Raw genomic sequence first — 17,525 nt, 5'->3', positions numbered from 1 at the left:
CTACCTATTAGTCGCCCATTACGACAGGCAGGGCCTTCTTGACTCGGCTGTATTCTTATCTCTGCGTGCTAAACGAAGACACACGCACACACACAGACACACACGCACACACACACAATCATTCTTAACCTCTCGACTCCTACCCATTAGTCGCCTCATACGACAGGAAGGGCCTTCTTGGCACGGCCGTGTTCTTATCTCTGCGAGCCGAAGGGACACACACAAACATACACACACACACACATACTCACACACACACACATACATTCTTCACCTCTCCACTCCTACCCATTAGTCGCCACTTACGACAGGCATGGCCTTCTTGACTCGGCTGTATTCTTATCTCTGCGTGCTAAACGAAGACACACGCATACACACAGACACACACGCACACGCACACACACACAATCATTCTTCACCTCTCGACTCCTACCCATTAGTCACCCCTTACGACAGGCAGGGCCTTCTTGCCTGGGTTGTATTCTTATCTCTGCAAGCCGAACGGACACACACATACACACATACACTCTTCACCTCTCGACTCTTACCATTAGTCGCCTCTTACGACAGGCATGCCCTTCTTGCCTCTGCCGTATTCTTATCTCTGCAAGCCGAACGGACACACACACATACACACACACACTCACACAAATACACTCTTCACCTCTCGACTCCTACCCATTAGTCGCCTCTTACGATAGGCAGGACCTTCTTGCCACGGCCATATTCTTATCTCTGCAAGCCGAACGGACACACTCACATACACACACACACTCACACTCATACACTCTTCACCTCTCGACTCCTACCCATTAGTCACCCCTTACGACAGGCAGGGCCTTCTTGCCTGGGTTGTATTCTTATCTCTGCAAGCCGAACGGACACACACACACACACATACACTCTTCACCTCTCGACTCTTACCCATTAGTCGCCTCTTACGACAGGCATGGCCTTCTTGCCTCTGCCGTATTCTTATATCTGCAAGCCGAACGGACACACACACATACACACACACACACGCACACACAGACACACGCACACACGCACACACACACATACACTCTTCACCTCTCGACTCCTACCCATTAGTCACCCCTTACGACATGCATGGCCTTCTTGCCTCGGCCGTATTCTTATCTCTGCGAGCCGTACGGACACACACATAGATACACACACACACTCACACACGCACACACAAACACACACGTACACTCTTCACCACACGACTCCTACCCATTAGTCGCTCCTTACAGCAGGCATGGCCTTCTTGCCACGGCCGTACTCTTAGCTCTGCGAGCCGAAGTGACACACACACACACACTCACACACACACACGCACACATACACATACACTCTTCACCTGTCCACTCCTACCCATTAGTCGCCTCTTACGACAGGCATTGCCTTCTTGCCTCGGCCGTATTCTTATCTCTGCGAGCCGTACGGACACACACATAGATACACACACACACACTCACACACGCACACACAAACACACACGTACACTCTTCACCACACGACTCCTACCCATTAGTCGCTCCTTACAGCAGGCATGGCTTTCTTGCCACGGCCGTATTCTTATCTCTGCGAGCCGAAGGGACACACACACAGATACACATACACACACCTACACATACTTACACACACACAGGCACACTGACACACGCACACACGCACACACACACACACAAATATACTCTTCACCTCTCGACTCCTACCCATTAGTCGCCTCTTACGAGAGTCAGGGCCTTCTTGCCTCGGCCGTGTTCTTATCTTTGCGAGCCGAAGAAAGACACACACACACACACATACACACACACACACTCACGCACACACACACACGCACACACACACGCACTCACGCACACACACACATACACTTTTCACCTCTCGACTCCTACCCATTAGTCGCTCCTTACTGCAGGCATGGCTTTCTTGCCACGGCCGTATTCTTATCTCTGCGAGCCGAAGGGACACACACACAGATACACATACACACACCTACACATACTTACACACACACAGGCACACTGACACACGCACACACGCACACACACACACACAAATACACTCTTCACCTCTCGACTCCTACCCATTAGTCGCCTCTTACTACGGGCAGGGCCTTCTTGCCACGGCCGTATTCTTATCTCTGCGAGTCAAACGCACACACACACACGCACACACAGACACACGCACACACGCATACACACACACACGTACACTCTTCACCTCTCGACTCCTACCCATTAGTCGCTCCTTACAGCAGGCATGACCTTCTTGCCACGTTTATATTATTATCTCTGCGAGCTGAACGAAGACACACACACACACTCACACACAAATACACTCTTCACCTCTCAACTCCTACCAATTAATCGCCCCTTACGAAAGGCAGGGCCTTCTTGCCTCGGTCGTATTCTTATCTCCGGGAACCGAAGGAACACACACACGCACACACACACACGCACACACATACACTTTTCACCTCTCGACTCCTACCAATTAGGCGCCCCTTACGACAGGCAGGGCCTTCTTGCCTCGGCCGTGTTCTTATCTTTGCAAGCCGAAGAGAGACACACACACACACATACACACACACACACACTCACGCACATACACACACGCACACACACGCGCACTCACGCACACACACACATACACTTTTCACCTCTCGACTCCTACCCATTAGTTGCCTCTTACTACAGGCAGGGCCTTCTTGCCACGGCCGTATTCTTGTCTCTGCCAATCAAACGGACACACACACACTCACACACACGCACACGCACACACAAACACACGCACACACGCCTACACACACACACACACGTACACTCTTCACCTCTCGACTCCTACCCATTAGTCGCTCCTTACAGCAGGCATGGCCTTCTTGCCACGTTCGTATTCTTATTTCTGCGAGCCGAACGGACACACATACACTAACAAACACACGCACGCACAAACGCACACACACACACGCAAACCCGCACACACACACAGATACATTCTTTACTTCTCAACTCCCACCTATTAGTCGCCCATTACGACAGGTAGGGCCTTCTTGCTTCGTATTCTTATCTCTGCGAGCCGAACGGACACACACATACATACACACACACTCACGCACACACACACACGCACGCACGAATACACTCTTCACCTCTCGACTCCTACCCATTAGTCGCCTCTTACGATAGGCATGGCGTTCTTGCCTCGCCCGTATTCTTATCTCTGCGAGCCGAACGGACACACCCATACATACACACACACTCACGCACACACACACATACGCACAGACGCACACACACATACACTCTTCACCTCTCGACTCCTACACATCAGTCGCCTCTTACGACAGGCAGGGCGTTCTTATCACGGCCGTGTTCTTATCTCTGCGAGCCAAAGGGACACACTTACACACACGCACGCACACACACATACACTCTTCACCTCTCGACTCCTAACAATTAGTCGCCTCTTACGACAGGCCTTCTTGATTCAGCCGTATTCTTATCTCTGCGAGACGAACGGACACACACACTCACACACACACGCACGCACACACGCACACACACACACGCACACCCGCACACCCACACACAAATACACTCTTCACCTCTCAACTTCTACATATTAGTCGCCCATTACGACAGGCAGGGCCTTCTTTCCTCGGCCGTATTCTTATCTCTGCGAGCCGAAGGGACCCACACACACACATACACATACACAAACACACACATACCTACACACGCACATACACACACGCACACACACATACACTCTTCACCTCTCGACTCCTACCCATTAGTCGCCTCTTGCGACAGGCAGGGCCATCTTGCCACGGCCGTGTTCTTATCTGTGCGAGCCGAACGGACACACACACACACACACACTCAGACACACACACGCACACACAAATACACTCTTCACCTCTCAACTCCTACCAATTAGTCGCCCCTTACGACAGGCAGGGCCTTCTTGCCTCGGCCGTATTCTTATCTCTGCGAGCCGAAGGAACACACACACACATACACACACACTCACGCACATACACACACGCACACACACACACACATAAACTCTTCACCTCTCGACTCCTAACAATTAGTCGCCTCTTACGACAGGCAAGGCCATCTTGACTCGGCCGTATTCTTTGCTCTGCGAGCTGAACGAAGACACACGCGCACACACAGACATATACGCACAAGGACACACACACACAATCATTCTTTACCTCTCGACTTCTACCCATTAGTCGCCTCATACGACAGGCAGGGCCTTCTTGCATGGCCGTGTTCTTATCTCTGCGAGCCGACCAGACACACACACACACACTAACACACACACACCTACACTCTTCACCTCTCGACTCCTACCCATTAGTCGCTCCTTACAGCAGGCATGGCCTTCTTGCCACGGCCGTATTCTTATTTCTGCGAGCCGAACGGACACACACACACTCACACACACGCACGCACACACGCACACACACACACACGCATACACGTACACACACAAATACACTATTAACCTATCGACTCCTACTCATTAGTCGCCTCTTACGATAGTCATGGCCTTCTTGCCTCGGCCGTATTCTTATCTCTGCAAGCCGAACGGAAACACACACATACACACACACACTCATACACACACACACACACACACGCACACACGCACACACATACAATCTTCACTTCTCGCCTCCTACGCATTAGTCGCTTCTTACGACAGGCAGGGCCTTCTTGCCACGGCCGTGTTCTTATCTCTGCGAGCCAAACGGACACAGACACACTTACACACACACGCACGCTCACACGCACACACTCGCATACACGCACATACACAAATACACTCTTCACCTTTCGACTCCTACTCATTAGTCGCCTTTTACGACAGGCATGGCCTTCTTGTCACGGCCGTATTCTTATCTCTGCGAGCCGAAGGTGTACACATACACACTTACACACACACAAACACACAATTACGCACACACACACGCACACACGCACACACACACATACACTCTTCACCTCTCGACTTGTACCCATTAGTAGCCTCTTACGACAAGCATGGTCTTCATGCCATGGCCGTAATCTTATCTCTACGAGCCAAAGAGATACACAAACACACATACACATACAATCACGCGTACACACACGCACACACACATACTTTCTTTACCTCTCGACTCCTACCCATTAGTTGCCTCTTACGACAGGCAGGAGCTTCTTGCCACGGCCGTATTCTTATCTCTGCGAGCCGAACGGACACACACGATCACACACACACACACGCACACACAGACACACGCACACACGCACAAACACACACAAATATAGTTTTCACCTCTCGACTCCTACCCATTAGTCGCCTTTTACGATAGGCATGGAGTTCTTGCCTTGGCCGTATTCTTATCTCTGCGAACCAAACGGACACACACATACATACACACACACTTACGCATACACACACGCACACACACATACACTCTTCACCTCTCGACTCCTACCCATTAGTCGCCTCTTACGACAGGCAGAGCCTTCTTGCCACGGCTGTGTTCTTATCTCTGCGAGCTGAACGGACACATACACACACTCACACATACGCACGCACACACGCACACACACATACACACACTAGCACACACGCACACACACATACACTCTTCACCTCTCGACTCCAAACAATTAGTCGCCTCTTACGACAGGCAGGGTCTTCTTGACTCGGCTATATTCTTATCTCTGCGATTTGAACGAAGACACAAGCACACACACAGAAACACAAGCACACGCACATACACACAATCATTTTTCACCTCTCGACTCTTACTCATTAGTCGCTTCATAGGACAGGAAGAACCTTCTTGGCACGGCCGTGTTCTTATCTCTGCGAGCCGACCAGACACACACACGCACACACTAACACACACACACACCTACACTCCTCACCTCTCGACTCCTACCCATTAGTCGCTCCTTAAAGCAGAGATGGCCTTCTTGCCACGGCCGTATTCTTATCTCTGCGAGACGAACGGACACACACACACTCACACACACACGCACGCACACACACATACACTCTTCACCTCTCGACTCTTACCCATTAGTCGCCTCTTACGACAGGCAAGACCTTCTTGCCACAGCCGTATTCTTATTTCTGCAAGCCGAACGGACACACACACTAACACACACACGCACGCACAAACGCACACACACACACGCACACCCGCACACACACAGATACATTCTGTACTTCTCAACTCCCACCTATTAGTCGCCCCTTACGGCAGGTAGGGCCTTCTTGCCTCGTATTCTTATCTCTGCGAGTTGAACGGACACACACATACATACACACACACTCACGCACACACACACACGCACACACAAATACACTCTTCACCTCTCGACTCCTACTCATTAGTCGCCTCTTACGATAGGCATGGCGTTCTTGCCTCGCCCGTATTCTTATCTCTGCGAGTCGAACGGACACACCCATACATACACACACACACTTACGCACACACACACATACGCACACACGCACACACACATACACTCTTCACCTCTCGACTCCTATCCATTAGTCGCCTCTTACGACAGGCAGGGCGTTCTTATCACGGCCGTGTTCTTATCTCTGCGAGCCAAAGGGACACACACACACTCACACACACGCACGCACACACACATACACTCTTCACCTCTCGACTCCTAACAATTAGTCGCCTCTTACGACAGGCCTTCTTGATTCAGCCGTATTCTTATCTCTGCGAGACGAACCGACACACACACACACTCACACACACACGCACGCACACACGCACACACACACACGCACACCCGCACACCACACACAAATACACTCTTTACCTCTCAACTTCTACATATTAGTCCCCCATTACGACAGGCAGGGCCTTCTTTCCTCGGCCGTATTCTTATCTTTGCGAGCCGAAGGGACCCACACACACACATACACATACACAAACACACATATACCTACACACACACATACACACACGCACACACACATACACTCTTCACCTCTCGACTCCTACCCATTAGTCGCCCCTTACGACAGGCAGGGCCATCTTGCCACGGCCGTGTTCTTATCTCTGCGAGCCGAACGGACACACACACACACACTCACACACACACACGCACACACAAATACACTCTTCACCTCTCAACTCCTACCAATTAGTCGCCCCTTACGACAGGCAGGGCCTTCTTGCCTCGGCCGTATTCTTATCTCTGCGAGCCGAAGGAACACACACACACACATACACACACACTCACGCACACACACACACACACACGCACACACACATACACTCTTCACCTCTCGACTCCTAACAATTAGTCGCCTCTTACGACAGGCAGGGCCATCTTGACTCGGCCGTATTCTTATCTCTGCGAGCTGAACGAAGACACACGCGCACACACAGACATACACGCACACGCACACACACACACACACAATCATTCTTTACCTCTTGACTCCTACCCATTAGTCGCCTCATACGACAGGCAGGGCCTTCTTGCACGGCCGTGTTCTTATCTCTGCGAGCCGACCAGACACACACACACACTAACACACACACACCTACATTCTTCACCTCTCGACTCCTACCCATTAGTCGCTCCTTACAGCAGGCATGGACTTCTTGCCACGGCGGTATTCTTATTTCTGCGAGCCGAACGGACACACACACATACACACACATTCACACACATACACTCTTCACCTCTCGACTGCTACTCATTAGTCGCCTCTTTCGAAAGGCCGGGCCTTCTTGCCACATCCGTGTTCTTATCTCTGCGAGCCGAACGGACACACACACACTCACACACACGCACGCACACGCACGCACACACACACACACACGCATACACGTACACACACACAAATACACTCTTAACCTATCGACTCCTACTCATTAGTCGCCTCTTACGATAGGCATGGCCTTCTTGCCTCGGCCGTATTCTTATCTCTGCAAGCCGAACGGACACACACACATACACACACACACGCATACACGCACACACACACGCACACACGCACACACGCACACACATACAATCTTCACTTCTCGCCTCCTACGCATTAGTCGCTTCTTACGACAGGCAGGTCCTTCTTGCCACGGCCGTATTCTTATCTCTGCGAGCCGAAGGTGCACACACACACTTACACACACACAAACACACAATCACGCACACACACTCGCACACACGCACACACACACATACACTCTTCACCTCTCGACTCCTACCCATTAGTAGCCTCTTACGACAAGCATGGTCTTCTTGCCATGGCCGTAATCTTATCTCTACGAGCCAAAGAGATACACAAACACACATACACATACAATCACGCGTACACACACTGTAATAAAATACTGGGGTGTGTAGGAGGAGAGATGTATAAGAAGAGTGGTCTATATATATGGGATAAAATTGATAGAAGTAAAATAGATAACAATTAAGTAAAGAAGTATGAAAAAAAAAATATTGAACGGAATGTGGCTAGGCTAGCAATGTAGGCAAGAGAATGACCACTAGAAACTCAAGGATGGATACGGCCAATTTGCATGCCTTTTAAAGACAGTAAATCAGGAAAATATGTAGGATGGATAGAAAAAAAAAGATATGAAAAATAAATAGATATAATGAAAATTAACAAAGAAAACAAATTGAGGGCGCCAGAAGAGGGATACTACTCTAAAAAGAGTAACGGTCACTCTTCCAGGTATCGTATACTGCTAATATTAATTAAAGTTGATGTAATAAACAAAAATGCTGTAAATGTAAAAAGGTAAGGAAATATTAATAAAAAATTATATGCAAAATAAATTCAAGTTTATTAAATATAACTTCTTAGATTCTGACAATCTCTAAGTTACCAAAGACTATATTATGAAAATTTTACAATATAATATTTAAAAAAAATGTTGAAAACAACTATAATAAAAAGTGGAAAATTACACAGAATAACTCTGATATAGAGTGTACAACCTACATCTAGGTTAAAAAACAACCTTAAACAAAATAATGCTAACGTTGGAAGAACGTATAGCCAAGTAAATATATCAAACTTACCTACAATATGACCAACAATATTGTTAAACAACTCTAAATTCAAATATAAACAAAATAATACATAAATGGGAACAAGCCAAGTTAAACAATTGAAACGGTCTATTATCCTGAAGGGATAATAACTGGAGTTAATAACACAAGATGAAATATAAAAAAAATAGTTAAGTAAACAAATAATGAAATAATTAAAGTTAATAATGAAATAAATGGTTAATACAAAAAAACAATGGAAGATAATCTCTGGGTAGAATTTGAGCTCAAACTTACCGATACCTTACACCAAGGGGAGTTATATTAATTAATATATATATATATATATATATATATATATATATATATATATATATATATATATATATATATATATATATATATATATATATATATGTTATAAAAAAAAACCTATAACTGGTGAAACAAGATATATATATATATATATATATATATAGTTCTGAAGTAAAAACCAACTGTCCTCCTAGGTGAAACAGTTGTCTGGAAGGATACTCCCGAATGGCTTCGGTGTCCCAGCGAAGTCCTCCTTGAGGTCCGAAATTAGCACGGAGCTGGTGCTAATTGGCTCAGTTCCAATGATTACGGTCCTGCCCTACCTCTAGGTGCAGGCTGGAGAAAAAAAATGAGGGTGGAGTAGACAATACTCCCTGGCTTGTCCCAATGACCCTGATTCTTATAGAGTTGAAGTGGTACTCTCCCTCGGATGTTCTGAGGGAAATTTATAATTCCATGGTAGGTGGCTGAAAACAATTCCCCGTTACTTCTAATCTCAACATTGATAAAAAGAAATCAAAGAAGAAGTGAGGAAAGTTTCTTTCAGCATAAGAAACCGGAGCAAAAAGATAATTGTAGTAGATAAAAAAAAACCCATCCAATCGGATGTAGCGTGACCTTGCTTCACATAGAGTAAAAATATAATGGCCTTGAACAAAATACTATAATAAAATATGAAATAATAAATCTGAATAATAGGATATAGATAAAATACTCTAATGTTCATTAAAATATCTGTGGAAATTGTAATAGATGTTAGAGATTTACGGAAAATTCAGAATTTTAATCAGATTCATGCCGGAATGATTGTAAGCAGCCATACTATACTTGAATTCGTGACCCAGGGTCATTCTGAATACCTTAAGGATGTGGGAACAAAAGTTAGTTTTTATAATATAAAAAAAATTATTATTTACCAGATAGCTACTTAATTCCGTGCTAGAAATTTACTTCAACCTCCTGAGTTTCCGAAAACACCGTCAATTAAATTGTTACGGTTATACTTTTACATTTAACTTCTTGAAGTGAAGGAAATTCTATGCATTAATTGGATTTTCTTTCGCTAACTGCCACCTGTGTACCACTCCAAACTCTCGATCAAAAGTGAATTTTAATTCACAGTTAATTAACCAAGAAGAGCCAATTTCCACTTCCCTTAATCTCCTGTCATCTCTTTGGTTCGCAATGGTACCAAATTAGATCAGAGTGACAACTTAAATTATTAAAAATACACACTTAATGGGCAAATGAACACTTAAAGTTAGGCAACCCATACTACATCTCTGAAATTATTTTAATATAAATTGTTTATTATTTTAATATAAATTGTAATAAAAGTAACGACTGTTACATTCCCCTACTAGTCGGAAAAAAAAAAATTTAAAAAAAAAATTATTTTTTTTTTTGTTCCTAAAATTAAAAGTATCAATAACTAAGTGTACTGGCCTAACATTCCACGTTGATCCGTAAGTTTACACAAAAAAAAATAACCACGAACTAAAGATCACGGGAAAAAAAAGAATGGTCATGGTGCCAGACACCACAAACTCAGATGACTCGAAAGTCGAATCAAAATCTCAATCGACAATATGCTTAAAAGCCAAATATTAACTAAATATACCAACCAAATTCTTGCTGACAAATAAATGTCGAATTGGGCACTAAATCCAAAATTGAACTATCCATGGACATCAGATCTATAAGACTAAGTATATCCAAGGACGAACAACCAGGCAAATGTATGAGCCAATTCAAACAATATCTCACCCGGAGATATACTAAACTAAGATCAAAGAAATCATAAACTAAATAGGTTAAGAATTGAACACTTAATCCAAAATTGAACTAACAATGGACACCAGATTTATAGTAATATATCCAGAGAAGAACAATCAGGAAGATTTATGGAGCAATTCTCACCAAACCAAATAACACAAATAGTAATCTAAATCGTAAACATACCAAAGTATATCAAAGACGTAATAACCAAAATAAATGTGAAATAGGACGCTTAATCCAAAGTCAGACTATCAATGGACACCAGATTCATAAAAGCATATCCAAAGAAGAACGACCAGAAAGATTTATGGACCCATTCATACCAATACTAAATCTCAAAACTAAATGAGGTCTACGTACACCCACATATGGTGATACGAACCTACATAACCAAATAAACCAAATAAGTGAGGAATCAGACACTGAATCCAAAATCGGACTATCGATGGACACCAGATTTATAAATAGAGCATATCCAAAGAAGAACGATCAGAAAAGGACCAATTCTCACTAATGCTAATAACTAAATTAGCTCTTACCCTCATCCGGTAATATGAGCCAATACCAACTAAGTAATTACAATAAAGCAAAATTTCCTAAAGTGTGAAGCAACATTGTCACACTTATTCAGACTAAGTAATGTAATATGTAACTGAACTAAACCAAAGATAAAGATAAATACCTAAAGTCTAAAATCTAAAATGGACTAAAGGAATTCAGATGCTAAATAAATTTTGAGTGTGCTGGTATTCGCTAACTATAGCATGTGGCTACAACAGATGTATGAGAATAACCAGACACCGATAGAATCCGAATAGAAATCCTAAGAAAATATAAGTGGTGGACTTTTCCTATAATACCATTACTAACGATAGAAAAAAAAATATGTCGAGAACAAGCAACCAATTTTGAACAAAACTGTAGATTTATAACAAGTTCTCGCAGCATGGAATTATCCGGGAATAGTCCTAAATCTTGTAACGATGCTTTAATCGTTTAACAGTTCGAACCGTGGGAGTGTCAATATTTGCGCATCCACTTCTACAACCTGACGGTGAAGTGGGATTCAAACGGCTATTTAAGGCGTGTGAATAGCGGAATTAGACAGTCTTGCAGCTAGCGCTCTAGGCTCCCTGACTCGCCGGTGTACTGAACCAGCGAGACATTCTGGACAGAGATAGTTCCGTATTGAGGATCATACTCTGTCCCTAACCAAGCGGAACCCATCGGTATTGCGTATTGAGCATTACCGTGGATCTGCACAGAACCAACCGGGACAGAGATTTCCGTATTGAGGATCATACTCTGTCCTTAGCCAAGCGGAACCCGTCGGCATTGTGTATTGAACATTGCCGTGGGTCTGCACAGCTAAATATTTTGTTTGCGAGCATATACGGAGCTTTCTCTGAATTGAAGCGAAAGCGAGTATATTAGTAGTACTAATTAGTTTCTTTTCTTTTATAGACGTTTGCCGGGGAATATTCATTCATCGCGGGACCCAGACGGAAACGTAGAATTCATTTTATTTTTGTTTTATAAGTATACAACGTAGAATTCCTTTTTTTAGTTTTTATTTATTGTATATATATACTTAATAGATTTATTTTTATTTCAAACCTGTGTTTTACTGAGTCTGTCGCCCCGAAAGAGCTAGCCATCACAAACTGGCGCCCGAGCAAAATTAATAACATGCCGACAGATAAAGACACAGACTCAGTAACAGATACGTCGTGGATAAACCGACTTTGCAAAGAGGAATTGCAGAGCGAGGCCGAAAAATACGGCTTAGATCCCAAGGGAACCGTCAACGAATTGAGAGCACGACTCAGAACCTATTTTAAAAATCGCGAGGAAGCTACAGGAACAATCCCAAAAGAAAAAACTTCCAAGGGAACAGAATCCGACACACTGGCCTAGGAAATTTCGGGCATCTGAAGACAATTACAGGAATTAACAATAACGAAACAAATGGGGCAACCAGAATTGCTAAATCAAGTACGAAAGTGGAACACACACTTCGACAAGAAACATTCGGATGCAATAGAATTCTTAGAGAGGATAGACGAATTAAGCTTGGCCTACGAGATCGATAAACAAGATCTACTAAGAGCATTACCAGAATTATTAGGAGACCACGCTTTGTTATGGTACAGAAACAATAACAAAAATTGGAAGTCATGGACAGATTTCAGCGAAGATTTTAAAAAAGCTTTCTATCCCAGGGGATATTTGCTACAACTAGAAGAGGAAATCCGAAACAGAAAACAGAGACAGAACGAACCAGTAGATAGATATATCACGGAGATTCAAACATTAATCAGACGAGAAGGATCTTTTTCTAAAAACCAAGAACTCGAAAGGATATACAAAAATTTGTTACCAGAATATAAGCTTTATGCTCGCCGCCGGGATTTCGGAAACTTAGCCGAATTACAGGATTTAGCCCAAGAATACGAAGCTCTAGAAGACGAAAAGACCCGAGCAAATCAGATTTGCCGTGGAAACTGGAGACGCATGGACCAAGCAGAGTACGATGCGAAAACGGCATGCTTTAGATGCAAGATGCCAGGTCACAGCCGTAAAAACTGCAAAAACCCATGGAAAAAGTTTTCTTCGCGTTGCGGCAGAGAAGGGGTTTACAGCAGCGACTGCTGTTTCAGGCGTCAGGGAAACGAATTACAGACTGGAGAAACAAGGAGTCGTCCCAGTCTGTAAAACAAGATTCGACTCCATTCGTTTTCGCCGTTACACAGCCAGCAAGCAATGACATTCGACTGTTCGCATCACTAAAAATAGGGCAAAGAACATACAGAGCGCTCATCGACACAGGAACTACTAAAAATTACGTCGGGGATAGAATAGCTCAGATATACAAGGACTTTCTAGATAGCTACAGCGGGAGAACAAGACTAGCAAATGGAGCGTCAATCGAGCTTAACCAGAAGTTGACAATTGAATGCGAGATCGATAAGTTACAAACCCGACAAACATTCATAGTAATGCCAGGGTTGACGGAAGATGCATTACTAGGAGTGGAATTCCTCAGGAACCATTCTATCGAACTTAAATTCGATAAACATACGACCAAGCAATACATACAACATCAAGAAGAGACATGTAACACTTTAAAAGACTCCACTCAAAATACGGATTTAGAAAGGTTCCTAAGAAAAGAACTAAGGGAGTTTGAGAACATAACAGGACCCACCAACTTAATAAGACACGAAATAAAATTGAAGAAAAAGTGCGATCCAGTCAAGCAGCCTTATAGGCGGCACAATCCCGCAATGCTACAGATCATCAACCAAGAAGTGGACAAGATGTTAAAAGAAGGAACCATCGAACCCTCCACAAGTGGTTGGAGTTCACCGATTGTACTAGTTAGGAAAAAGGATAACTCGTACAGATTTTGCATTGACTTTAGAAAAGTCAACGAACTATCAGATAAGGACGCATATCCGTTACCCAGAATATCGGAAATTCTGGATAGACTTAAGGAAGCAAATTTTATATCGACCCTCGATTTGAAACAGGGATATTTTCAAATACCCCTAGAAGAAACAAGCCGCCCAGTGACAGCATTCAGCGTACCCGGAAAAGGCCATTTTCAGTTCAAAACCACCCCATTCGGATTGCATTCCGCAGGAGCCACTTTCCAACGCCTACTGGATAAGGTAATACCTCCCGATATGGAATTCGCGTTTGCCTACTTGGATGATATCGTAGTAATATCTAAAACGCTCCAAGAGCATTTAAATCACCTACATGAAGTTTTCCGAAGACTGAAAGAAGCCAGATTACAACTGAACTTCGAGAAATGCACGTTTTGCCAGTCAGAACTCAGATACTTAGGACATGTGGTTGGAGCAGAAGGAATAAAAACCGACCCGGAGAAAACCAACGCTATAACCGGACTTACAGCACCGAGAAATGTACGTCAACTCCGCCGGTTCCTAGGAATAACATCATGGTACCGCCGATTCATAGAGAACTATTCGACAATAGCAGGACCGCTAAACATGCTTCTGAAGAAGAAGATAAGATGGAAATGGACCGATAAGCAGGAAAACGCGTTTGAAGAGCTAAAATCAAAACTTACATCGGCCCCAGTATTAGCATGCCCCGATTTTTCGAAAACATTTTACCTGCAAACAGATGCGTCGAACTGTGGACTTGGAGTTGCACTAACACAGAAATACGACGGCCAGGATAAAGTAATTGCATATGCTAGTCGAACCCTCACACCAGCCGAGACAAAATATTCCACAACGGAAAAAGAATGTCTATCCATCGTGTACGGGATAAAGCAAATGAGGCCGTATATAGAAGGATACAATTTTAAGGTCATATCAGACCATCAGTCCCTCAAATGGCTAAAGAACCTTAAAAACCCGTCAGGTAGGTTAGCCAGGTGGAGTTTAGAACTGCAACAGTACGATTTCGAGGTAATATATAGAAAGGGAGTCCTCAACAAGGTAGCAGATGCTTTGTCACGACAACCACAAGAAAACCAGAGCGAAGAACCAGAGTCGGAATTATTAGCATCAGAACTGGAATCATGCAGTTGGTACGATAATTTATATAGGAATGTACTCCAGAACCCAGACGATTTCCCGGATTTACAAATATCAAACGGGAAATTATATAAACACGTTTGGAGCAGCCGTAATTTAGCCGACCCAGAGTTTAATAACCCATGGAAATTATGCGTACCAAGATATAAAAGGAAAGATATTTTGGAGGAAAATCATGACTCGACCACAGCAGGCCACTTAGGAATTGCAAAAACAATTTGCCGAATAGCGCAAAAGTACTATTGGCCTAAGATGTTTAAACAAATTGCAGACTACGTTAGAGCCTGTACGAAGTGCCTCCAATATAAACCGTCTCAAATGCAACCAGCCGGGAAAATGCAACCGTCCACTGTAGAAAAGCCTTGGCATACTGTCTCAGTTGATTTAATGGGACCATTCCCAAGATCTGCAAAAGGAAACATTTTCTTAATAGTCGTGCAAGACCGGTTTACCAAATGGGTCGTCGCTCAGCCAATAAGAGCAGCATCTACGAACTCAATCATCGACACTCTACGATCAAAGGTAGTCATGCAATTCGGTATTCCGAAGAAAATCATCTCGGACAACGGCGCGCAATTTACAAGCGGAAATTTTAAGGCGTTCCTAAAAACCTATAACATAAATCACATTCTAACACCGCCGTACTCACCTCAATGCAATCCAGTAGAACGAATGAACAAAGTACTGAAAACGATGATAGCTACTTACGTGGAGGATAACCATAAAGACTGGGACAAATTCATACCAGAATTCTGCTACGCCATAAATTCGTCAAGACACGATTCAACAGGATTTTCACCAGCGCTTCTTAATTTCGGAAGAGAATTAGACATAACAGAGGCAACAAATGGACAAGATATACAGGGGTATGCAGAAAACTTAAACAAGTTAGAAGCGTTAAGAGAACTAGCAAAAGTGCACATGGAACACGCTTTCGAGGACCAAAAGAAACATTACGATCTAAGACGAAGAGACTGGCAGCCACATCCAGGAGATCGAGTCATGAAAAAGGAACACCATCTATCATCAGCTAGTGCAGCTTTCACCAGCAAACTAGCGCCGAAGTACTCAGGACCGTACATAGTAACGTCAGTAATATCACCAGTAATAGTAAAACTGAAATTGGCCGATAGTAGTAGCCGCAAGCAGATGACGGCGCATGTAAAAGATTTAAAACCATGGGAGGGGGACCAAAAGATACAGTATATGCTGTAACAATGGGAGGAAGATTGTAATAAAGATACCGAGAGGGATAGATGGCATCACGAGGCTGTAGACACCATCTACACAAAAAAAAAGGTATGTTACTTTTTTTTTTTCAAAGAGAAGGGGGTGTAACGATGCTTTAATCGTTTAACAGTTCGAACCGTGGGAGTGTCAATATTTGCGCATCCACTTCTACAACCTGACGGTGAAGTGGGATTCAAACGGCTATTTAAGGCGTGTGAATAGCGGAATTAGACAGTCTTGCAGCTAGCGCTCTAGGCTCCCTGACTCGCCGGTGTACTGAACCAGCGAGACATTCTGGACAGAGATAGTTCCGTATTGAGGATCATACTCTGTCCCTAACCAAGCGGAACCCATCGGTATTGCGTATTGAGCATTACCGTGGATCTGCACAGAACCAACCGGGACAGAGATTTCCGTATTGAGGATCATACTCTGTCCTTAGCCAAGCGGAACCCGTCGGCATTGTGTATTGAACATTGCCGTGGGTCTGCACAGCTAAATATTTTGTTTGCGAGCATATACGGAGCTTTCTCTGAATTGAAGCGAAAGCGAGTATATTAGTAGT

The sequence above is a fragment of the Diabrotica undecimpunctata genome, chromosome 4 (assembly GCF_040954645.1).
Source record: "Diabrotica undecimpunctata isolate CICGRU chromosome 4, icDiaUnde3, whole genome shotgun sequence".
NCBI classification, from domain to species: domain Eukaryota; kingdom Metazoa; phylum Arthropoda; class Insecta; order Coleoptera; family Chrysomelidae; genus Diabrotica; species Diabrotica undecimpunctata.
The sequence above is the reverse complement of the archived record's forward strand: the minus strand, read 5'-3'. Positions refer to the sequence as shown.